Consider the following 24,948-nt stretch of genomic DNA (forward strand, 5'->3'; position numbering starts at 1 on the left):
AAAAAGGGACCCAAGATACAGGAGAGTAATCAGAACAGTATGAGGATGATTATGAACTACTTCACTTCTGCCCTGGATATCAGAAAAAAGTGTGTGAAGAATTGGCACATACTTAAATCTGATCCGGTCATCGGTAAGGATTTACCTAAGTCCCCATTAATAACGTTTAGGAGAGCTAGGTCATTGGGTTTGAACATTGTACAAAGCCACTGTAGGAAAGAGGAGATACCTCCACCATTTGGGAAACTGACAGGATTTTATCCTTGCCTTAAATGTAAGGCGTGTAAGAACAGCAAAAGGGTGACTAGTTACCGAATACCGGGGATGAAGGAGCCTAAAAAGATCACTAGCTTAATGAATTGCAACACAAGTCACACGATGTACTGTCTTGTATGTCCGTGTGGCCTGTGTTACATCGGGAGTACTACTCACCCAACGAAAATCAGGATCATAGAACACCTGAGGGCTATACAAAATAAGGATCCTACGAACCCAGTGGCGAGGCACTTTAAAGTGTCTCACCAAAGCAACCGAGAACTCCTTATCTTTTACTATATGGATCAGGTGCCAGCAGACATAAGGGGAGGAAATAGGTTGCTCCAGCTACGCAGGCTAGAGTCTCGTCACATCATTGAGAACCAGACTAAGAAACCGGGCGGCCTGAATGCTGGGGAGGAGTTAGCAGTCCATTTATGACTCTTACATTGATCATTCTGCACTGATAATGATTTTTCTTATATTCAAAACAGTAAGATGCTCGTAACAATGTATATATTTCTGTGGATAAGTCCATTCAGGGCTGGAATTGAGAAAATATTATATAATTTGTGTGTTTATCATGCCCATCCAGGGCACAATTATGTCAGTGATTGTAACTGAATTTACACCACTTAGAAATGGTGGCTGATAATGCATTATACATGTCCTTTCTTTATTTTGTTGATTGGCTGTATTTAAATTCTGCCTGAAGGTGGCGCCGGCCTCTAATTGAGAAAGGCGGTGGCCGAAACGCGTCTTGCGAGAGTGTTTGTCCAATAAACAGATATTGTAATTGTCCCCGTGAGTGCCTCATGCTTTTTGCATCAGAGCCCTTGTCTGATCGTGACCGGCGTGGTACCGTTACCCGCAATCAAGAGCACCCGGCCATGAGTGAAGGAGAGCAGACGGAATAGTGAGCTTTGATATATATATATGTTGGGCTCATTTTTGTGCTATGGTGAAACCAGTATCGTACCAGGATCTCCATTCCTGGTCATGAGCCCGCCCTGCAGGACCGGAGGCCCCCAGCAAAGTGGAGGTGTTTGGATATTAACTGAGGGGGCATGGACCGCTCTCCGCCGCTTGCCAGCTTAAATGGACTTCCGCAGCAACACGGCAAAGGCGGTTGAGAAAGGGAGATGAGAGAGGGCGACTCCACTCTTTGGTAACAGCGCCAATGCAGCAACACCATTATCATCGTGTGACAACAATTGAATGCACCGAGTATGAACAATAATGCAAAATGAAAATCACGCTACTCAGCATAAATTGAAATCACTATGCATGTTCAAAAGATAATGATGGTGCATTCTGGTACCTGCAGTATTTCTGACAGGCACGTGACCACTTGGTTTTAAATTTAATTGCTCACCTGTGAACAAGGCGTCAGTAACGCCGAAACGCGCAAGGAGAAACATGAGCAAGTTATGCACCCGTTGACGACGAATAAAAGTCAGTTGCTGCAGAAGTCGCTGTTGGGCTCATTTTTGTGCTATGGTGAAACCCGTATCGTACCAGGATCTCCATTCCTGGTCATGAGCCCGCCCTGCAGGACCGGAGGCCCCCAGCAAAGTGGAGGTGTATGGATATTAACCACTTGGATGCTAAGGGGTGTGCTAGGAGGACCATTGAATTTCCATTGAAATCAATGGAAAATCCATGACGAGCTGAGCTCGTCATGAGCGTCGAAGGGGTTAACTGAGGGGGCATGGATCGCTCTCCGCCGCTTGCCAGCTTAAATGGACTTCTGCAGCAACACGGCAAAGGCGGTTGAGAAAGGGAGATGAGAGAGGGCGACTCTACTCTTTGGTAACAGCGCCAATGCAGCAACACCATTATCATCGTGTGACAACAATTGAATGCACCGAGTATGAACAATAATGCAAAATGAAAATCACGCTACTCAGCATAAATTGAAATCGCTATGCATGTTCAAAAGATAATGATGGTGCATTCTGGGACCTGCAGTATTTCTGACAGGCACGTGACCACTTGGTTTTAATTTATTTGCTCACCTGTGAACAAGGCGTCAGTAACGCCGAAACGCGTAAGGAGAAACATGAGCAAGTTATGCATCCGTTGACGACAAATAAAAGTCAGTTGCTGCAGAAGTCGCTGTTGGGCTCATTTTTGTGCTATGGTGAAACCCGTATCGTACCAGGATCTCCATTCCTGGTCATGAGCCCGCCCTGCAGGACCGGAGGCCCCCAGCAAAGTGGAGAACTGGATATATATATATATTACCTACTGGCGGTCGCCAGTAGGTATATATAGTTAGGATTTTTTTCCTATGGGATTTTTAAAAATTTTATGTTGAATAACTTTGGCGTTTGAGGACGGAATTGGCTGAAATTTTCTGGAAAATGGAACATTTTGTTTCTGAGCAGCCCCTGAAAATTTGGGGGGGTTTCGTCAAGCGGGGGCCGAGAAAAAAGGGGGGTCCCAAAACGTGTTTTTAACATTGAGTTTTCCATAGGGCGGTTGGACTCACTTTTAGCTCGATCGGCTGAATGGATCTCCACGAAACTTGGCAAAATTGTAGGGACTGGTAGCCCGATGTGCCTTTGCTATGTCTCAAGATATATGCTCCGGTGGTTTTTACAAAAATTAACTTTGAAAAATATATATTGGGCTACATTGGGCTATATATATGTTGGAGCCCAAATGTAGCCCAATGTAGCCCAATGAAGCCCAATGAAGCCCAATGTAGCCCAAAGATGGCCGCCAGAGACAAAAAAAACAAATGTAGCCCAAATATCAGCCAGATGTAGCCCAACTATAGCCCAGTGACAGAATGTCCCAGAGTGTTTTAAAGAACAACTAGAACGCTAACAGTCTTACTTATGACAAAAGTATGGCACACCTGAAGTCATCTTGATTGGAATAAAGTGGTAACACTTAATACATTTAATTTGAAAAGGAACAAAGTAAGGGGTTTCATTTTGCCATAGAAATGTTATATATATATATATATATATATATATATATATATATATATATATATATATATATATATATATATATATATATATATATATAATAAATATATATATATTACCTACTGGCGGTCGCCAGTAGGTATATGTAGTTAGGATTTTTTTCCTATGGGATTTTTGAAAATTCTATGTTGAATAACTTTGGCGTTTGAGGACGGAATTGGCTGAAATTTTCTGGAAAATGGAACATTTTGGTTCTGAGCAGCCCCTGAAAATTTGGGGGGGTTTCGTCAAGCGGGGGCCGAGAAAAAAGGGGGGTCCGAAAACGTGTTTTTAACATTGAGTTTTCCATAGGGCGGTTGGACTCACTTTTAGCTCGAACGGCTGAATGGATTTTCACGAAACTTGGCAAAATTGTAGGGACTGGTAGCCCGATGTGCCTTTGCTATGTCTCAAGATATATGCTCCAGTGGTTTTTACGAAAATTAACTTTGAAAAATATATATTGGGCTACATTGGGCTATATATATGTTGGAGCCCCAATGTAGCCCAATGTAGCCCAATGAAGCCCAATGTAGCCCAAAGATGGCCGCCAGAGACAAAAAAAACTAATGTAGCCCAAATATCAGCCAGATGTAGCCCAACTATAGCCCAGTGACAGAATGTCCCAGAGTGTTCTAAAGAACAACTAGAACGCTAACAGTCTTACTTATGACAAAAGTATGGCACACCTGAAGTCATCTTGATTGGAATAAAGTGGTAACACTTAATACATTTAATTTGAAAAGGAACAAAATAAGGGGTTTCATTTTGCCATAGAAATGTTATATATATATATATATATATATATATATATATATATATATATATATTCACTGAAAAAACCATAGGTTATAGACCATATATAGTTAGGAATTAGCATTTACAAAACCTTGAAAATTCACTGAAAAAACCATAGGTTATAAACCATATATAGTTAGGAATTAGCATTTAAAAAACCTTACTTTACTCACACAAAACCATTGAAATTCCATATATAGTTAGTTGTACTAACTATATATCGCGCACCCGCAATCCACTGCTGATCATGTCACATATTACATCATTCATGACATGGTCAGTGACATCACTGATGACATCACTGATGACATCTCAAATGACATCACTGATGACATCACTGATGACATCTCAAATGACATCACTGATGACATCACTGATGACAACATCCATTGACTGTATGTTTCTGTAAAGTTAAAATATGTCTTACATATTGAAGAATGAGTGGATGTAGAAGTGTCTGAACAAAGGATTTAGTAGGTGCATGACTGACTGTATGAGTGAGTGATTAAATGTGTCTCACTGAGTGCATGGGTTAGTGACTAAACTGTCTTAATTTGTGCATCATTATGTCTGTTGTTCTGTAAACTGCTGCATGTGTTGATCAGTAGCTATATGATTAACTATATGGGTTATTGATTGGTTGCCCAAGTATTTGTATGGGAGACTGAGAGTGTGTATGGGTGGCTGGGAGGTGTATGACTCTCTGCATAGATGTATGGGTTCAAAAGTGCATGTGGAAACAGCTGTATGGGCGGTTGACTGTGTGCATGACTGTATTGGTGAGTGAATAGATATCTCAGTGCTACATGTCAAAGTAAGTACATATGTAAAATACAGTACATGTGAGAGTTGACATATATAAATAACTGTGCATAAGAGCCAGTGAATGTGTGAGTGGCTGTATGGATCATTGTGAACTTGTATCCAGGATTGTATAAGTGAGTAAATATGTTTTAGTATATGTTTGAATAAGTAAGGTGTGTTTAACTGTATAGTTAAGGAAATGGAGGTGTGATTGATTGTTTGCATGACTGACTAGGTGTGTGTGTAACTTCATGGATGAGTGACAATCTGTGAGTCTGTGTTTACACTGAGTGTATCTAAGGTTATATTAGAGTCTGAAGAGGTTCATCGTATTATCACATGAATGATGTCATCAGTGATGTGATCAGTAATGTCAAATGAGATGTCATCAGTGATGACATCAGTGATGTCATTTGAGATGTCATCAGTGATGTCATCAGTGATGTCATTTGAGATGTCATCAGTGATGTCATCAGTGATGTCACTGACCATGTCATGAATGATGTAATATGTGACATGATCAGCAGTGGATTGCGGGTGCGCGATATATAGTTAGTACAACTAACTATATATGGAATTTCAATGGTTTTGTGTGAGTAAAGTAAGGTTTTTTAAATGCTAATTCCTAACTATATATGGTTTATAACCTATGGTTTTTTCAGTGAATATATATATATATATATATATATATATATATATATATATATATATATATATATATATATATATATATACTCATATATAAATATATATGTTCACTGAAAAAAACATAGATTTTAGGCACGTTATAGTTAGGAATTAGCATTTAAAAACCTTGGAAATTCACTAAAAAAACATAGATTTCAGGGACGTTATAGTTAGTGGAACATTTGACTCGTATAAAACCAGAGAAATTCGCCTGTTATAGTTAGTTGAGCTGGCTATAACTTGCGCGCCCGCAATGCACTGCTGATGATGTCACATATTACATCACTAATGACATGGTCAGTGACATCACTCATGACATCTCAAATGACATCACTGATGACATCACTCATGACATCATCCAGTGAATGTGTGTTTCTGTAAAGGTTAAATATGTTTTACATATATATATATATATATGCCAAGGTGTATTGAAGAATGAATGCATTTACAAGTGCAGAAAGGAATTATTCAGTGTTTTGGCCTCTTGTTGGTTGATTATACCTCTAAATGGTTAGTCACCAAATGTGTTAGTGTGCTTAACACCAGAACTATTTTAGATTTTCTCAAGAAAGAGTTTGCTAGACTGCTGAGGACCACGCCTCTCAGTAGCCACAGGTGAACCCACTGCTCCACCCCCGGTAATTGGGCAGCGGACAGAAGCTGTTTGAGCACGTACCCTGTATCCTCCCGGCTTTTCGACTGCATGGGTGGTTCTCGCCGTGGGTGTCTCTTTTCCCAGTGTGGAGAGCCGAGTGCGGAGCAGGAAGGTTTTCAGCTGCAGTTTTCAGCGGGTCCGTACACGGGAACCCGGCTTCGCTAATAACGGCGTTCTGCTCTGGACTGCTTCAGATGGCCAACAGCTGTGGTGAAAGCAGAACAAAGGTGACTGAGATCCGGGGGAGATCGCAGCTGTCAAGAACACAATTCACCACCCGAGGTGAGGCGAGGTGGAGGAGAGGTCAGAGATCTCCTGCCACGCTCGACTTAACAGGCGTTTTCTCCTTGTTCTGGCCAGTCACTGCGGTTCTCTCCAGGGTGGGTCTTTTTTCTCAGTGGCAGTTGGAGTATAAGGAAGTCAGTGCTCAAGAGCGCTCAGGAGCCCGAGAAGACCTGTTAGCATTTTGGCATTCTGCTATTGGTCATTGCGAGGATTTAATGTGAAGGTGGTCGACTATCCGCTGAACAATATCATAATAGCCGTAATAACTATTTTAAACGCTGTCATCTTTGTGTAAAACTCCCCATGGGGCATAAGGTCTCTGACTTAAATCACTTCAAATGGGGAAGATATTAAATGCCCGCCCTCCTAAAACAAAGACTTGCTGGCTTATAGCCAAGGAAGCTCGAGAAGCTAAAGAGCAGCTCGCGCGGCCAGGCTTGAAAATACCCTTAATGCCCGTAACCTTGATTCCACGTTTGAGAGTTCAGAGGGTGAGGAGGGAAATGTAGCTATCCAACAGCTTGCTCCCCAGGGTGAAATCCATGGGAGGAACAAAGTTATTGCTAGCCCCCCTTCCTGCTCTCAAGAAGAAGGACTAGTCATACAAAAGAAATTGAGCGATATGAAAGCAATTCTCACTCTTTCTTAAAAAACCTATGCCTCCGGCTTCTTCTTTCAGCCCAAGCTCATCAGCACAAACTGTGCAGACTGCGCTCACTGCACAGACCAGCAAGTACCTTGCCGGAGCTGCCAAAACCACCGAGTCCATTTCTAGGCCCGATGAAACTGATTCCGCCATTAATATTGAAGTGCCAGGCCTGTTAGACTCCATTTTGCCTTCGCCTCTTGATGGAGAGATTAATCAAACTCCGGTGTCTCCAAGCGTGGTATCTCCCGTTTCTCCACCAATTCTTGGAAATGTGCAAGTCGGCAAAACGGAGGTAGATTCTTTAAAAGGTCCAGTTATAGCATTGATCAATGTAGCCCAGACTATCGCTCCGCTGCAGGGGGAAGGTGAGGGGTGAAAAGCTATCTCTTCAACTATAGCCCTGGACAGCCCTAATCCGAGCCTGGGTCTTGACTCTATCTCCAACGTGTCGGCTGACACTACCGGGAGTTTCCAAATGAATATCAAGGATATGTTGAACTTGATCTTAGAAGAAGTGCGAGACATGAAAAAAACACAGAAAGCGGAGCTGGCCTCTCTTAATCTCCATTTAGAGAAAATGGAAAATACAATGGGAAGCTTTCCAGCTAGACTACAGGAGTCTGAGGAAAGGATTTCGGCCTTAGAAGATCAGTTGTCTTCAGTCAGGAAAGAGGTCGACGCAGCCACTAAAAATAAAATCGCACTGGAAAACAAAATGGAACAATTGGAGAGCCATTCACGAATATCTAACCTGCGTATAGTTAATTAAACAGAGAGTTATGCCTGACTTTCAAGGGGATTTCACAATCACAAGGGCCCATCGTGTTCCTCCTCACCCTTTTCCTAATTCATCACTTCCACGTACTATTCTGATTAATTTTGCAGACTTCTGGATAAAAGAGATGATTCCATCTAAGGCCATCCAACAGCGGCAATTTGTGGTGAACGAGACTTCTAAGTGTAGAATCTTTTCAGATATGACCGCCGCCGCAGCTCGTCGCAGGAAATAATTTGTTCAAATCCTTCACTTTTTCAAGGCAAATGGGGCTCAGGCCTCAATTGCTCAGGAATCTAAATTAAGAGTGTTGGTAAAAGGGAATTTTTTTATGTTCACTGATGTGGATGAGGCGCAAGATTTTCTTAAAGAGGTCTCCCATGGCTCAAAGGGCTAAGGAGGGTAAACTGTTGCCTATGTATGATCAGCAGTATTTAGGTTGGGGATACCTCGGGGTTATGCCTATGCCTTTTTCTTTCTTTCTCCCAACGATTTTTTTCTCTCTTTCCTTCCTCTTTTTTTTAATCCTTTTTTGTTTCAGTTCTCTATATGGGAGGAAGAGGTGATGTGGATTCCTTGTAAAATCCAGCTCAGGGTGTCCAGATGTGGAGGCTTATGGCTTAATATGTGTATTAGGATCTCTTTCTAAGGTAATATGCGAGGGAAAGCAGCCGCTTTATCGGGGGTTGGTGGGTGGGATCACCAGGGTGCAATAACATGGCACCCGAGTTGAATTGGGGGAGGGAGACATGGAGGGTGTGGTGGAGGGAGGTATGTTCACTTTTCAGGGGGGGTGCTGTTTAAAAAGGGGAAAAATTAAGTTGGGTATTTTTCATGGTTTTGTTGATTCATTGCATCTATTTTTGAGTGATTCTTGTCAGAAGAGGAGCAGGCTTCAGTGGTTGGGGATTGTTGAAAACTTATTTTCACCCGGGCTAACATGTCTACTTTGAAAGTTGCTTCATTTAATGTAAATGGTTTGAATTATCGGAAAAAAATGTGTGCTATTGAAGCTTGGTTAAAATCTGAAAATCCCGGGGCAATTCTTTTGCAAGAAACGCATTTTTCGACTTTAAAACTCCCAGACTTTTCTATGTTCAAAACTTGGGCATCTTATAGGGGATTCTGATTGTCCTCTGCTTTCCATAGAGGGACTGCAATATTCCAAAACAAAAACCTACAAGCTGACTTTCTTAATTCGGGTAAAGATAAACAGGGGAGGTGGTGTTGGGTTACGTGCTCCTTCAGATCAAAGCCCAGTCCCCTTTCATTTGTAAGTCTCTATGCACCGGTGGAGGATAATGCCAAAGCATATGAGGAGTTATGTCAATCATTAATTCACGTTCCAGGGGATTTAATCGTGGGCGGGGACTTCAATATCTTGATGAACCCACCTATAGATTCCTCAGCACAAGGGAAAAAACAGACAAAGCCGAAGTCTCTGAAGGTGTTGAAAAATGATGAAGCTATTTTAAATTTGAGCGATCCATGGCAAACTGCTTTTCCTTTGGAAAGAACGGTAGCTGGATGACAGTGGCAGAAATATCCCATTCAATTTCTAATGATTTTATCTTAACCATCTCTTATAGTACTCTATATAAATATCTTGTAGAAATAGATGCTGCCTCTTTATTGGATCAGACCCAATTAGTTGAAGATCTATTAGTTACAGTTTCAGATAAAAAACCAGGTGCCTGGAAGAAATATTTAACTTCGTTAAAGGGGGGAGATCTCGAGATAAAAGCCATTAAAAAATGGTCAGATCATGAGAATTGCGAAATATCACCCCATATTTGGTCCACGATTAATAGACTAAATTTTAGCTCCTTGAGAGGGGCAAATTGGCGTCGGATGCTGTTTTTCAGCAAACGGCCATTGTAAAGTACTCCTTGCTCCATGTCAAAGATGTATGCCAATCAGTCTTCTCAATGCTTTCGGTGCACAAATCATCCAGCTGCCAATTGGTCACGTGTTATGATGAGCTGCCCAAGAATTAATAATTACTAGGTAGATTTATTTGCCTATATGGAACAGTAATGCAATATCCAGCTGGAGGTTAATAATAGGCTAATTTTATTTGGTTTTGATCCTGATCTTCCCTTTACTGATGCAACAACTAAATTTCTGTATATAGCTATGGCAATTGCAAGATCGCTGATATTGCAAAAATGGCGATTAGACCTAATCCCATCAGCCCTGGTGTGGGGTCAGAAAATGAGAAGGGTTAGGAGAAGTGAATACATATTTGCACTACGAATAGGTGGCATCAAGAAATGTAATAAAATATGGGGTACCAACTTCGACTAAAACTTGGAGGGGAGAGATTTTGTTATTCTGCTCAATGATGTGGTGGGATGGGGTGCGGCGCTAGATGTAACCAATGAGGGCTGCTGATTATTGTGTAAATTGTGTGTAATGATCCATTTTACAGTGTTCTAAATGTACACTTACACTGTGTGATATATATATCGTTTCATTCTAGACCTCTCTACTGTGTATGAAATAATGGTGCAATATATGGTTTGTGTTATTAAAAAAAAAACACAAAAAACCAACTCCGGCTTCAATAAAAAATTAAAAAAGAAAGAGTTTGCTAGGGCATTTACGCTACAGTTCTCTGTGACTGACAATGGTGTTCAGTTTGTGTCACAGGAAATGCAAGAATTTTTAGACGGTCTTTCTATTGTTTACCGGAACATGGCTCTCTATTCACTGCACATAGGAGTAATGAGTTAGGTCCAAAGGGCAACTGCTAATAATTGATAATACGCTTTTGCTAACTGAGGTTCTGAAGGAGGAACCTAGGGTGAAACCCAAATAGCATTACTTTGGAGTCTCCTTTTTTTTACTCTTAGAGTTAGAATACCAAATTCCAAACCTAATCCAGCATGGTTAAAACTTGGTAAAGAAGTACTTGAATATAAAAGCTCACTGAAGAGAGGTTTGCCGTAAAACCTGAAGATTGTCACTTGAAATACAAAGCTAGGTATGATGCCAAGCATTCCACCAAGTTAGTCAACTGGAAAGTAGGTGACAGAACTATGGTTCAGAAATCTGAACATGTGAGGATGGGTGTCAGCAGATTCTTGGGAACATTCATAATGAGTAAAGTAAAAAACAGTGTGATCATTTTGGGCTCAGTGACATATGGAGCATGTCCAGGATAACCAAAGTAAATGCTACTGTTGGTAATGATTTAAACTTGACTAAAGACATTCCTTATGCCTTGGAGGGTACACCTTCTGTTCTTCCAGCTTCTGCTCATATTCCCAATTGACAGTGTGAAAGGACTTTGAAAAACTATTTTGGCTGTTTTGTAAAATTGTTAAATTTAAAGTTGGAAAAGTATGTTCTATATTTATGTTTGTACTTACTAGCATATTCAAAAGTATGTTTATCATCCTGATGTAAACATGTATGTACAGTTAGGTAGTAGTAGAACGACTTGGTGGAAATTTCTACCAATAATTTGGATAGTGTTATTTAATTTTGTTCCTGAATTGGGATGACATTGGTTTTCTCAAAGAGGGAGGATGAGTAATTATCTACTTGTATAATTCATCCTCTTGCTGTGGTATATCATCTATGTCAAAACTGAAGTCACTGCTCACTGAATCTTAGGGATGTCACAAGTGTCAAGAATTCAAATATTGACTGTTGTTACTAGATAGCTGTATTATGGATGGTGGCTTTCATTGCTGCTTAGCCTATTGGAATAACACCACTTCCCTTCACTCGATCGCTCCTGTGTGTGGTTTGTGAGATCAACACAACACCATCCTTATTGAGTCTAAGTGCCTTAAATTGCATCATGATATTGAAAGGTTGGATTTGTGTATCACACTAAGTTACATTTTATTGTTTCTCTTATTTATTTGGAGCACCAAATACCCAAACATATTTTGTTTGTATTATCCTGGGTAATCCACAATAATCAGAGTTGGATTTAAAGCAGAATGCATTTAGTGGTATTATTTCTGTATTATGCAGATTTTATTTATAACCTGATTTCTTTAAAAAAAAAGATGTAACTCCATGATAGAGACTAGATATGGACCTATCTGGATTCTGAACAGAAAGAAATATCTCATCAGCATAACCCAACATTATAAATTGTTATTTCCACTTTTAAATCTACTGCTATCTTTACTTTGTCTAATTGTATCTAGTGATAGAATAATTTTGAAGGATGTATGGGGCAACCGTACAATAGGATCTCTTTTAAGCGTTCAATAACAAAAGAAAATCTTTCATGAACATAATTTTGAGCTTTGGGAGAAGCAGACAATAAAGAGATCATGTTCAAATATTTTGGACTAAAACCATGAGATTTCCAGGACTGTAACCTGAAACTCCAATGCAAACAATTAAAAGCCCTCCACCTTCCATAGTATAAAAAGCCAATGTATAGTTGATCTTCGAAGCATGGCATAAAACATTGAAATAGTTACTTGTGTTGTCTCAAGAAGGTTCACTTTTTTCCAAATCAAGGTTTTTAGGGGTTCAAATGATTATGGCAAATAGAATCCTAAATGCATGCCTAAAACCTTAAAATAATCTTACAATCCACATTTATAATTGAAATATACCTTTAATTCTTACATAGCTTAGAGTTGCAGTCCTCCTTCAGGAAGATACACGCCATTGTTTCCAAAAGTACTCTTTCTTTGTTTCTTGTACTAAAATAATTATATATATGATACGAATCAGATTTTGAAAAGTACAATAAATGTAAATACAACTCTACACTAGAAATGCCTGGTCTTTCAGATTGTATTTTAACTAATGAATTGCATTGGCAATTTCATCTGAGGGTACATCTTGCGCTAGTGAAGTTAAATCAACATTATGTAAATCAGTTTTTAACTGAGGGTAGCTAATCAACAACGTTATCCCAGCAAAGTATATATTCTAGTGCATATACATATATCCCCCGTGACAGAAAGGATTACATTTTAAAGCATTATTTCTTGACTTTCAAATAGCTGGCAAGTAATTTAGCTACTCCTTTTTACCCCATAATGTGCTGCTCTTGTTCGTCATAAGTATTTCTGAGTGTAATCTTATTAAATGAAATTCAGTGTCCATCAAGTGCTCTAATACAGTTTTAGAATTTGTGATGCGGCACATATGTTCTAATTTCTTAATGTTAACAAGCACATTACTAGCTTTTATCACAACTAATGTTTCACTATCTTGGACAAAATTCATTGCACAATCTCTACCTAATTCCTTGAAGAATCCCAGTTAATTTGGAAAAAATATCTCTGGCTGTATTAAATGCAATTGTGATGCTACAAAAGGATATCTATGCTTACCAATCCATGTGACCTGAACAACAAACAAACAGCAACTCTCTCAATAATAAGTGAAAGAACTTCATGACTTAGTAGATCATGCTCTAGACAACTGGGACATGCCTCTTGGGTTAGATTTATTGCACTAAGGCAGCAGCAGTCACGACTAGATTTGCAGATATAGCATTACTCCTACCTAAATGTCAATTGACAATGGTGCCGCAGCGTCTTCTTTCACCTTGTCTTGGTTGCTGGAATTGCGGAGCATACTGTGGGCTGCGTCCTATCCCCTGACATTGAGGAGGACATCGGGGGCGTGCAGAGGGACGCTCGTTGGAGGGACTACAAGTCCCAGGACTCTTTGGGCGCACACACCTGTTCCCGCTACTGAGCACCGCCCTACTGACATTGATAATATTTAATCAGCTACCTCCCCCGCTGCGCGGGAGCGTCCCGGGAGAAGCTCGGGACAAGGTTGGGACCGTCTGTGGCCGTCAGGGGGTGGAGGAGGCCGGGCTGGGCCACCCCCCTAACTTCACCCCTACTGCTTTTGCTTTCATAAGGCTACTCACATGCTGTCGCACAACTTTCCAATATTCAAGTTCAGGGGTTGTTGTAATATCATAGTATAAAACTGTTGTATATGCCAATGACTACACGGTCGCGAAAGGAAGGAGGGTAGGGGGGTGTGTTAGTGGCACACTAGACCAGTTTATCACTCGAGCCTACTCGGTCCTTGAACAAGAAATCGCTATCACTGAGCGACGCCTCTCCGTTGAGCCACTGAATCTTAAGCTTTCTTCCTTGGGTCCATTAGCACTGGTTACCTCCCCTGATAAGGCAGAGAAGCATATCGATAGAGATACAACCAGCAATGTATTCGTTAGCTAGTGTAGTCCAGGGGCTAACGCTGGGATGTCCGTAGTGCAGGGACCTTTAACCCCGACTGATCCCTCAAATTTATTACAGGTGGATATTTTCGACAGGGAACCTGCATGCACCAGTAATATAATGCCCCCCTTGGGCATTTTAGCGCAGTCTCAGACAGCGAATATTGTAGGGACTAAAGCAGCTCCTGTAAAAAGAAAAAGAGTTGGTAGTGGTCAGAAGGAGGGACGCTCAAAATCCTCCCAAAAATCCAAAATAAAAGCCCATAAGGTAACCAAGAAAACAATAGGCCCGGGGATGCCAGTGAATTCTCTACCTCCACTAGCAAGGGATGAACCACCTGCCGGCAGTTCAGCGCCTCGAAACCTGATAGAGTTGGTAACCCCCACCCCAAACTCATTCCCATCTACAGGCCCAACACTCCAGACTCCCCTTATCGCTCAGATAGAGCAAGTTTCTAAATCGCTCATACTCACGCTACTTGAGAGGATAAAAGTATTATCTGAGAGGCTGGAGAGATTTGAACAAGCCACATTAGACAATTTTTTTCCCCTAAAAACACTAATAAAACTACAGGCAAGAAATAGACAGGATGACTCTAAATGACACAAAATCCCTTGAAAGATCTCACACCTCCACTTGTGCTGGTATCTCCACCTACTGTTGCAACCCCTGGGCCACCATCCGGAACTACTCCGGTAGCAACGAATATCCTAACCCATGACGCCCAGCCAGGCAGAAAATCCATTAATCTAACTTTGGCTAAAGAGGCTAACGGGCTTCCCCGAAACTCTTCTATGCAGGGCCGGGAAGCAGAAAATAGCCATAGTAAAACAAATAGGCATCCTAAGGATTCATCTCTAATAGGAAAAAAGATCGGTATGGAAAACCCAGTTGAACAAACCTTAAGTCATATTATTTTGCCCCCTGAATGCTTACCTTATGTAGTTGTACTAACTGGAGTTCCACAACTCAAGGCCGGCAAAACCGAATCTTATCATGAACTTAAAAATAAAACTACCTATTGGCTGAACAAGAACAGACCGCTCTCGAGCCAAATGGACGGTCAGGTTCTATTTGTAAGAATGGGTTAACTGGGTTGGCAACAGGTCTAAGGACACTTTTGGGGACTGCAATCTTGTGAATTTCAGGGATGCACGTGTTGCGAGGTTTATATGTGACCAACAGTATGGTAGAGATTGGAATGGAATTGGCACCTATGATTTGAGCCACTCCCATTCGCAATCTGCCTACTCGCAACACATACAGATTCCCCATTATCCACCCTGGAGAGGGATGAAAGGTGGGGCTACTCAGGATAATTTTTCTGCTCCTGTTCTTAACAAATGTCCAGATTTTTATGGGATAGAAAACGCATACTGACATGGGGAAATGTGTTCCCCTATATCGGTGGCAAAAGCTGACGATAAGACCTGGATTACTGTTAGTAGGATGATTGAAGAGCAGCATGGGTACCCACAAACTTCTAATAGTGTCTCTCTAACTAAAGCTGCTAGCTGTAAGAATAGGCTAGTGACTAAACCAACAAATACTAAGAGCAAGAGTGGGACCCATGAGGGTGGGGGAAAATGCCATGAGATTGAAATTAGGGAGGCAATAAGTGTCACTCAGGCTTCTCATGTCGAACCCCATGAAACCAGCCCGATTTCATCAGAACAATCCTCCAGGCCGAAAAATATTCCCAGGTTACAGGCCATTGCCCCGCAACTCCCGATGCCTGAGCCTATTGCGTCACAGGATAGTGCATACTTTGCGCCAACATATATATCGCAGGATTTAACTGCAGCTGATCATAGCTTAAAGATTCTTAGCTAGAATATAGTGGGCATTTCAAAGAAATTAGACCTGCCCGATTGGAATAATCTGGTTGAGACTCACAGGATTTGTATTTTCCAGGAAACCTGGAGCATGGTGCCGCATCATAAGGTCGACTACACTTCCTATTTTGTACCAGCAGTACCCCCGCTGACAGGGAGAGGGCGCCCCTCGGGCGGGCTCTTAATTTGGGTTAGCATCTCCTTGGGCTGTAGCATTAAGCAGACGCAATGCAATTCCCTTGATATTGTAAGGCTTTCGGTCAGGGGTGATCGGAGAGGGAGAATACTGGAGATATTCAATATATATGCCTGAGGAACAAAAGGAGGAGCCCCTCCCCCACAGTTACACTTCTGGAAAATGAACTCAGGCAATGTCACCACGACATACACGTCCTGATCGCAGGGGACTTCAATTGTACATTCGGGCCCCTTGCGGCAGAGGATGTTCTAGACATCGCTGAAGATGATGCTAAGAGGGGAATTCCTACGTTATCTATCCATCCGATAAAGAGGTGATCGCAATTGGCCATACAGCTGAATACATTACTTATGGAGTTTGGCTTGAGGGCCGCAAACGGCAGGACTGTTTCAGACCCTGCCTAGGCCCACACGTATAATTGGGCAAATCCTTCCTCAAGGATTGACTATATCCTTCTTGACTTTAAACTCTGGCATTTTGTGCAGATATGTCAATACATCCAACTGACGATAGTGACCACAATCCACTCTCTTTGAGTTTACATTCCCTGTGGCTGTCTGTGTACGGGCCTGTGGCTATAGATAAAATAATGTTAATATTAGAAGTGTGTCCCTCTAACTGCGAGAGGCGCCTAAAATGGTGCAAAGTTGCTATAGACGATGGGAAAGTCTGGGATATAGGGGCCTTATTGTTAGCGGCACTGACTGAGATGGCACGACTCCTGTGGACCAACATTATCCAATTAGGGTGTCGGTAATATTCCAAGGCACCATTAAAGCACTGGGGAACCTATTTCTAGTTCAAAATAAAGGTGGGGCGCAGAGGGGGCCACAAAAGCCTAATGGTAACGATGGATGGTACACAAAAAATTGCAGACGTAAGAAATCTGCACTAATATAGGCAGTAAAGTGCAAATCCCAAGTGATGATACAGCTAACCAGGAAAGAGTTTAAGGCGACCGTATCAGAAGCGAAGAAGGAATGGGAGGAACAGTATTGGCAAGCACTAAAGGAGGCCAGCATTGGGAGGGATGCTGGCCGCTTTTGGAATATTATAAGAACTAAGAATAGACCAGCTTGTGATCTTATAACGTGCAATATAACAAGACAAGCCTGGTTCGACCACTTTTCAAAACTCTATTCTAGTCCGCAGGGAGACCAAAATGAATCAATTTCCCAAAAACCCTTAGTAACCTTGGGGGAATCCAATAGCTACCCCTTTACCGAAAAGGAAGTGGAAAATGCCATCAAGTGTATTGTACTGCATAAAGCAGCAGGCCCCGATGGTTTCCCCGGAGATCTTCTTCGATCGGACCCGCCCAAATGGGGAAAGCTTATTTCTATCTTAATCAATGCCATCGATAAGGGCGCCACAATTCCTGAGTCGTGGAAGGGGGCAGAGGTCGTCCCGATTTTTAAGAAGGGGCGCAGAGACGACCCTGCCAATTACCGCCCAATAAGCCTGATCGACTCTACTCAAAAGGTTGTTGGGAAGGTGGTCGTTGAGAGGATTCTACTATGGGCTGATGACAATAAAATCCTTTCTGACTATCAAGCGGGATTTAGGGCTGGTACTGGGACCATAGAACAGGTATTTAGATTGTTAATTATTTATTTGAAGGTGGTTCTCATAGGCAAGGGCAGTCTTTACCTCGCATTCATCGATCTAAAGACTGCCTTTGACCTGGTGCCCCGGGAACGTTTATGGGGAGTGTTGTCTGAATTGGGGATCCCTCCGAATATCCTTGCAATACTAGTGAGGCTTCACGAAGGAAATTTTGCCCAGGTGAGGTGGGGCTCACAGGGGCAGAAAACTGATAGAATTCCAGTGAATAGGGGTGTCCGCCAGGGATGTGTCCTTGCTCCCACTCTTTTTTCACTCTATGTGAATGGTGTGGTGGAGCACTTGCAGGGAGTTCCATCTGATGCACCATCCCTGACGGGCGAACGTATTCCAACTCTCCTATTCGCTGATGAAACCCTCCTCATCTCTAAATCACCTATGGGCCTTCAGAGCCTCTTAGATAATTTCCAGTCCTTTTGTACCCTGAGAGGGCTTGTAATAAATTCAGGCAAAACTAAGTATCTGGTACTGAATCCACCAAAAAAACGTAGGCGGCCCCCAGTCCTGAACCTTGTAACACTGGAAAGGGTCAACATATTCGACTACCTGGGTATACGCATTTCCGACACCATGCAGTGGAACCCACACATACAGAAAATGATGCTAAACCACAAAAGGGTAGCGGGTGCTATACTTAGGGAACATCGATCTTAAACATCTAGACCGATTGCTCCGGTCCTTGATATATACAAGGCGAAAGGAGTGAGCTCGGCCCTATACGGAGCCGAACTTTGGGGTACAACCAATATGGACCAGCTAGTAAGATCATAAAATAAATTCCTTAAAGAATTAATGATACTTCCCCAGAGCATCCCCACGGTTCCACTGTTATTGGATCTGGGGTGTCATTCAATTAATGATCTGGCAAAAGTTTGATCACTTTTACTGTGGGCTCAGCTGTGGCGAGCGCCAGAGCTAATAAAATATGCGGAGGGCCTATCGGAAATAATGTCCATGACGGGGTGGCAAAAAATTAAGTTGCTAAAAGATGTCAAATCCTTGCTCTATGATCTGGGCCTCAAGGATGCATGGGAAAATAGAACTGCCCCACCCAAGGCAGTACTGAAGAAGTTATATTGGAGTTGGGTTAATTGGTAAAGGCAACTCAGATTGCAAACTAGGCAGAATAACGGATGAGTTCTTGCGGATAAAGGATGTTGCACTCTGTGAACTCTACCTAGATATTATACAGAAGCCCTATGATAGGGCCCTGTATTTTAAATTTAGGGTAGGTATATTACCTTTACGTGAACTGACTGACCTTTGGAAAGTTCCTTTCCAAACAACACCTTTCTGCCCAAACTGTGAACTTAGAATAGAGTCAATTGCACATATCTTGTTTGCATGTCCAGCGTACAAATCTCCAAGGAATTGCTGGCTCAAACCGTTCTGTAGAGACTTGGATACTAGAGACCACTCCATAGCACTGCGCATCTTTAAGTCTGATACCCGATCGTTATATGTATGTGGCCTGTCAAAGTTTTTGAGATGGGCATGGTCCATTAGATCAAAAAGGCTTAGCGACATCCAATAATTTGTTTTGCACTATTACTTGCACGTACTTTTTATTCTTTTATTCTGTTTTTATCTTTGTTGATGCAATTCAAGCCCTTTTTAAAATATGGGTAATTGCTATTTAAACAATCATGTTTATGCAAACACAATCTTTTTATGATGTTAAAGTACTGTCTCACGCTTTTAAGATATGTTTTTATCGAACTAAAGCTTATTTCATTCAATTGACAATGGCCTGGAAGTCCCCAGAGGGACCCAGGATTCGGAGGTGGCCCACGTAGCTTCGAAAATGGGCTGGCTGCAAGAGTACACTACTGAAAAGAGAAGCAGATAGAGGGTTGAGACAGGAGGGCTGGGCGGAACCCTGGGCAAAATCCGAGATGATTTGCCACAAATAGGAAGTAGAGGCTAGGTTGTGGCATGCAAACCAGACTACCTGAGCCCCCTCTCCCATGGAACAAAACCTTGCAACAACCTCACATGCCACACTAAACCAATACCACATATGGGGGGGTATGGCTTTAGAGAAACTAACATGATAGAGTTGATTGACTACCCACTCATCATTTTCCACTCACTCTAACAATGACTCTATCACTAGCATTACTTACTCTTTTACAGGGCTGGTTCATAGTTCACAATGTTGTCATTTGTGTGTAGGTAAATATATCATGAGACTACTTGTTTTTACATTATTGTGTCAACCACCTCCAGTTCATGTCGTAGGCCATGTATGACCAGAATTTGTAATTGTATGCAACCCTACAGTTTTTGCTCGACTTTATAACTATAATTCAATAAAGTATGTGTAAATACACAGAAGATCATGATGTTTTCATATTTTCCCCAGAATTCAATAATGTGTAAATACACAGTAGATCATGATGTTTTCATATTTTCCCCAGTGTAACTTTAAAATAAACGTATGTGAATTTATCTGGGCCGTCTTTAGTAGGAGTTATTTCTTTATGAAGAACTACAAAGAAACAAGGAATCAGAAACCCATATTTACCCCTCATCACTTGCAGCGTAGGTCTCATGGAACGCTTTCCTTTTTGATGCTGTATTTCTAGCAACATGTGAAAACAAATGTTTTCTTTCAAACTAGTATATTGGCAGCTTAAGTTTATCTGATATTACCACTTTCATAAGCTCAGTATATTCCAGGAATAAAATAATAACACATTTTAGTGTTAGGGTATATCCCAAAAAACAGCCTCTAGACAAGATGATTTAATCTTTGAAGGTAAGGAGAGTTAAATCTGATTAGACCAGAACATTTGGTATGGTTATTAAACAAAAACGTCTACAAAGTCATTCTCTTCTAAATCCTAAAGCAAACCATGAATTTGTAGATTATTCCTGTGGTTATGATTCTTCACATTTTCCACATTTTAAGTGTTGCCACATCTGTATCTGATGTGTCCACTTCCCCTATCACATAGTGTACATCACATATTCTTTGCTCCAAATCAGATATCCTATTCTCTATCACGGATAATTGTGTTTAATTCTTTTTTATCCTCATTCCATCATCAAGTCTATTCTGATTGGACATACCGTGCCTTCCCAGGTTTGGATAGTCTGACTGAATTATATTACAAATGGAGCTCATGTGTGCAGCGTAAGGAAAGGCAGTCCACCAAGTGCTACAACATTAAGGTGTAATCATTGGGCATTTAACCATAAGTTACCATATCCTAAAGTCATTCCGTGTTTTGTTCAAACTTTTAGGGTCACATACAAAATCCATTTGACTTCCATCAAGTTCAAGTTCAAGTTCAAGTTCAAGTTCAATTTATTTATGATTTTGGAACTCAAAAGAGATCCACATAAAAAGAAGACCAAAAGATGAAATATACATTCTCAGACAGTAAAATATGATTTACAAATACACAAAATATTATAAAACATCCAATAAAATCGATATTGATAATCATGACATCCATATAAAGTTTTAATACATATCTAAAAAACATTTTAAAAAGTTAAAAATCCTGTGACAAAACATTTCATTTGGTGGATTATAGATGGCGTCTTCAAATGCGGAGGCAGACAAAATGGATAGTTGGAGTCAGATTGCCCTCATCCACTTACGACGATATAATAAAAGAGCAGGACAAATAAAGAGCACATGGGTAACAGCCTGGATAGAATTATTGCACAAATTACAAGTTTTAGCGGAAGAGAACCCTGCCTCAATAAAAGCCAAAAATGGCGCACTCCATGGGGGAGGTTCCGAGTAATATAAGATTGTACTTTATTTATCAGACAGGAGTCAATAGCTGGATGAATGCCTCTCTTTAAAATACGGGCTTCCCTGTCCATGGTGAAACTTAATTTCCAGGTGGCCTGTTTCAAAATGGCCTTTAACTGATATGATGATAAAGTAAAAAGTACAGATTCGTCCAATTGAAGCAAGTCAACCGCAATTCTAAAATATTTACAATTAATGATTGCTCATTTAAGGTTCCTAATAATTCTTTCTGAATAAAAGATCTTAATGTACCAGGATCACCCTTTACAAGGCTTGTAACCCATCGCACTATCCCTGCAAGACCCTGTACCCAACTACTTTGCAGACCAAATTCCAACCTGAGTACGGCGACAGGACAAGCAGAGTTAACTGAGGCTAGGTTCCGTAAGATTTTACCTTCTGTTGTATTTAAAAAGCCCCATTTTCCTCAGTCAAGTAGTTCAGCACCATACAACAAGGAAGCGGGAATTTTAGCATGAAATACCTCTAGTAGGAGTGCAAAATGTCTTCTTCCTGTGGATCTATAGAGGGAGGTTAAACTTTTCCCTTGTGCAATTGCTTTACGGATATTGTTTTCTATATGAGCCTTGTCACTTAAGGTTCCGCACACCGTTTTTCCTAGGAAGACATATGATTTTACCAATTCCAATTTTTGTCCACCGACAGACCAAGCATAATTCCCATACTTCAACTTTTTCCTTCCATGCATACACATTACTTTACTTTTAGACACATTTATCTTTAAGAAATGGGCCTCTGCATATTCATGTAATACCTGCAGACGACTATTTAATCCCCTCGGTGTTAGATCCAATATTATTATGTCATCGGCATACTGTAAACAGACAATCGATTTTCCACTCAGTAATGGGGCGATACCTTCACTTAAAGACAGGGCATAGGGGAGGTCAGATATATATAAGGAGAATAGTAGAGGGGCCAATAAACAACCTTTTTTTAAGCCGTTTATTGTAGGGATAACTTGGGAGACACCTCTTTCCCCTCCCATCAAGACTCTACACCAAGTATCAGTATGGAGAGCACGGACTAACTCCAGGAGGATAACCGGCATGCCGGGGTCCGACAGTTTTCTCCACAGCAAAAGACAATCTACTTTGTCGAATGCTGTGGATAAGTCTATGAATGCTGTGTACACTTTTCCTCCTCTGACTTTAACATATTTCTCATTTATTACCTGTAATGCCGTTAGATTATCCATGGTTCCATGCTTTAACCTAAATCCGGTTTGTTCAAAAGATAAGATTTTACCTGTGTCCACCCAGTCATTAATTTGCATCAAGAGGCATTTTGCAAAGACTTTACCCACGGCATCTAGAAGTGCAATTTGTCGGTAATTATGTGGAACATCTCGGTCTCCCTTCTTGAAGAGGGGGACTAATATACTCCCTTTCCAAGACGGGAGAACCGTTTTATTTGCATAGCAGAATCTAAACACCGGGAAAAGGATTTTACTCCACATTGTACTATTTTGTTTCAAAACTGAATTGGGAGCTCATCCGGGCCCATCGCCCCAGACGAACGCATCCCCTTGATGGCCAATTCAATATCTTTTCCGGATGGCGATCCATACGGTGAGTGGACTTCATTTGCGCCACTACAATCAATTACAGTTCAATTACTTGCATTTGACTTCCATGATCAACTGATTTAACCCAGTCAACGACAAGAGAGGGATTTATAGAGGTCCGTTTTTTGAAAAGTTTCTCTGCTAGCCAACAAAATCAGGTAGAAGACCAGCTTTTGCTGGCACTTATTTAGCAATATGCTGATAAATGGATACATCCCCATTAAAATAAGAGCATGGCTTACCTTAAGTTTTTTTGTCCCATGATTTCACTTCAGGTATTACTTACAGCCTCCCAGTAAACAAGAAGGCCCAGGTAGCTCACGAATATGTTCATGTCATCTACATTGGACTGATTGCATTTATTACACCTCCGTATCTCTTGTGCCAACCTGGCGAATTTTTTGGAACATCCAGTACAGTCTGAGGAGAGTGAAGAAATTCTTCTTCTTTAGGGAAGCACCCTTTAGTGTGGAATAAAGTAAGCTTAGAGATACTTGCCGCAAGTCTTCTGTCACCAGCTCCAGTAAGCCTCCACCCCACACTCAATATGGCTCAATCAGATATTTTCCTTCTATATTGATGATCTCCCAGTACAAGAAGGCAACTTCTTTCTGTGGTCTAACTTTATTTGTCAATGTATCAGGGTGTACCCAGCAGCCATTATCGCACCACTTTTGGGATGACCACCATTAACTCAGCTGAAGAGACAGACCATGTGATTTCAATTTTCTTAATTGTTTCTTTAATAAATTGTTTCGAAGCTCGGATATCCTCTAGGAGCACTTTCATTGTCAACACAGAAGAGTATTTAACAGGAAATTACATATCTTATTTTGGGCTTTTTTTGTATACGTGTGAGAGATAAATCTGGTGGTAACAGTCTAAATATCGAGTTTTTATTATCGACTAGACATAATATCGAGTCAAAAATATAGAATAGACATAATATCGACTAGACATAATATAGACTACCAAAATATCGACTAGAATATTTTAATATCGAATAGAATGGACATAATATCGAATCAAAAATATAGAATGGACATAATATCGACTAGACATAATATAGACATCAAAAATATCGAATTTTAGGTAATTTAATATTAATTTTTATTTTTTGTGTAATATAATTCTGTAGCGGGTTGTGGGTTTATAGGGGAATAGGGTGGGAAGTAATTTAATTATAATTAATTAAATATGTTCATTTATTTATTGTTATTTATTTAGAATTAATTGTTAATTCATTATTTTTTGATAATTAATTAAATATAATTGGTAATTAATTTTAATTGATTAATTGATAAATATTTTAATTTAATAATTTATTTTCTGTAGCGGGTTGTGGGTTTATAGGGGAATAGGTGGGAAGTAATTTGATTATAATTAATTAACTATGTTAATTAATGAATTGGTAATTAATTTTTAATTGATAATTAATTAATTGTTAATTGATAATTGATAATTAATTTTAAATAATTGTTTAATTGACAACTATGTGAATAATATTTTTTTTTCTGTAGCGGGTTGTGGGTTTATAGGGGAATAGGGTGGGAAGTAATTTAATTATAATTAATTAAATATGTTATTAATTAATTGATTGGTATTTATTTAGAATAAATTGTCAATTAATTTTTAATTGGTAATTAATTAATTTTTAATTGATAATTACTTTTTATTAATTGATTAATTGATAATTATGTGAATAATATTATTTTATTTTTAGTAGCGGGTTGTTGGTTTATAGGGGAATAGGGTGGGAATTAATTTAATATAATTAATTAAACATGATAATTAATTAATTGGTATTTTTTCAAAATACATTGTTAATACATTTTTTATTGGTAATTAATTCTT

General features: G+C 40.3%; 2 protein-coding genes across 12 annotated transcripts in view; one reads left to right on the plus strand and one right to left on the minus strand.

Annotated features, from left to right (window-relative positions):
* Positions 1–24,948, plus strand: part of LOC144763176 (amine sulfotransferase-like) — a 540,275-nt gene that overhangs the window by 511,686 nt on the left and 3,641 nt on the right. The gene's annotated exons all lie outside the window — the stretch shown is intronic.
* The window catches only part of LOC144763179 (uncharacterized), a 500,850-nt gene that overhangs the window by 93,361 nt on the left and 382,541 nt on the right, over positions 1–24,948 (minus strand). For 5 of the 11 annotated variants that reach the window (XR_013596177.1, XR_013596173.1, XR_013596178.1 and 2 more), the window contains one exon: positions 12,479–12,568. The exons of the other annotated variants lie outside the window; for them this stretch is intronic. The gene's annotated coding sequence lies outside the window, so the exon portion shown is untranslated. The remainder of the gene's footprint in view (positions 1–12,478; positions 12,569–24,948) is intronic. 11 annotated transcript variants of the gene reach the window in all.

Source organism: Lissotriton helveticus, chromosome 6 (assembly GCF_964261635.1).
Source record: "Lissotriton helveticus chromosome 6, aLisHel1.1, whole genome shotgun sequence".
Classification (NCBI taxonomy): domain Eukaryota; kingdom Metazoa; phylum Chordata; class Amphibia; order Caudata; family Salamandridae; genus Lissotriton; species Lissotriton helveticus.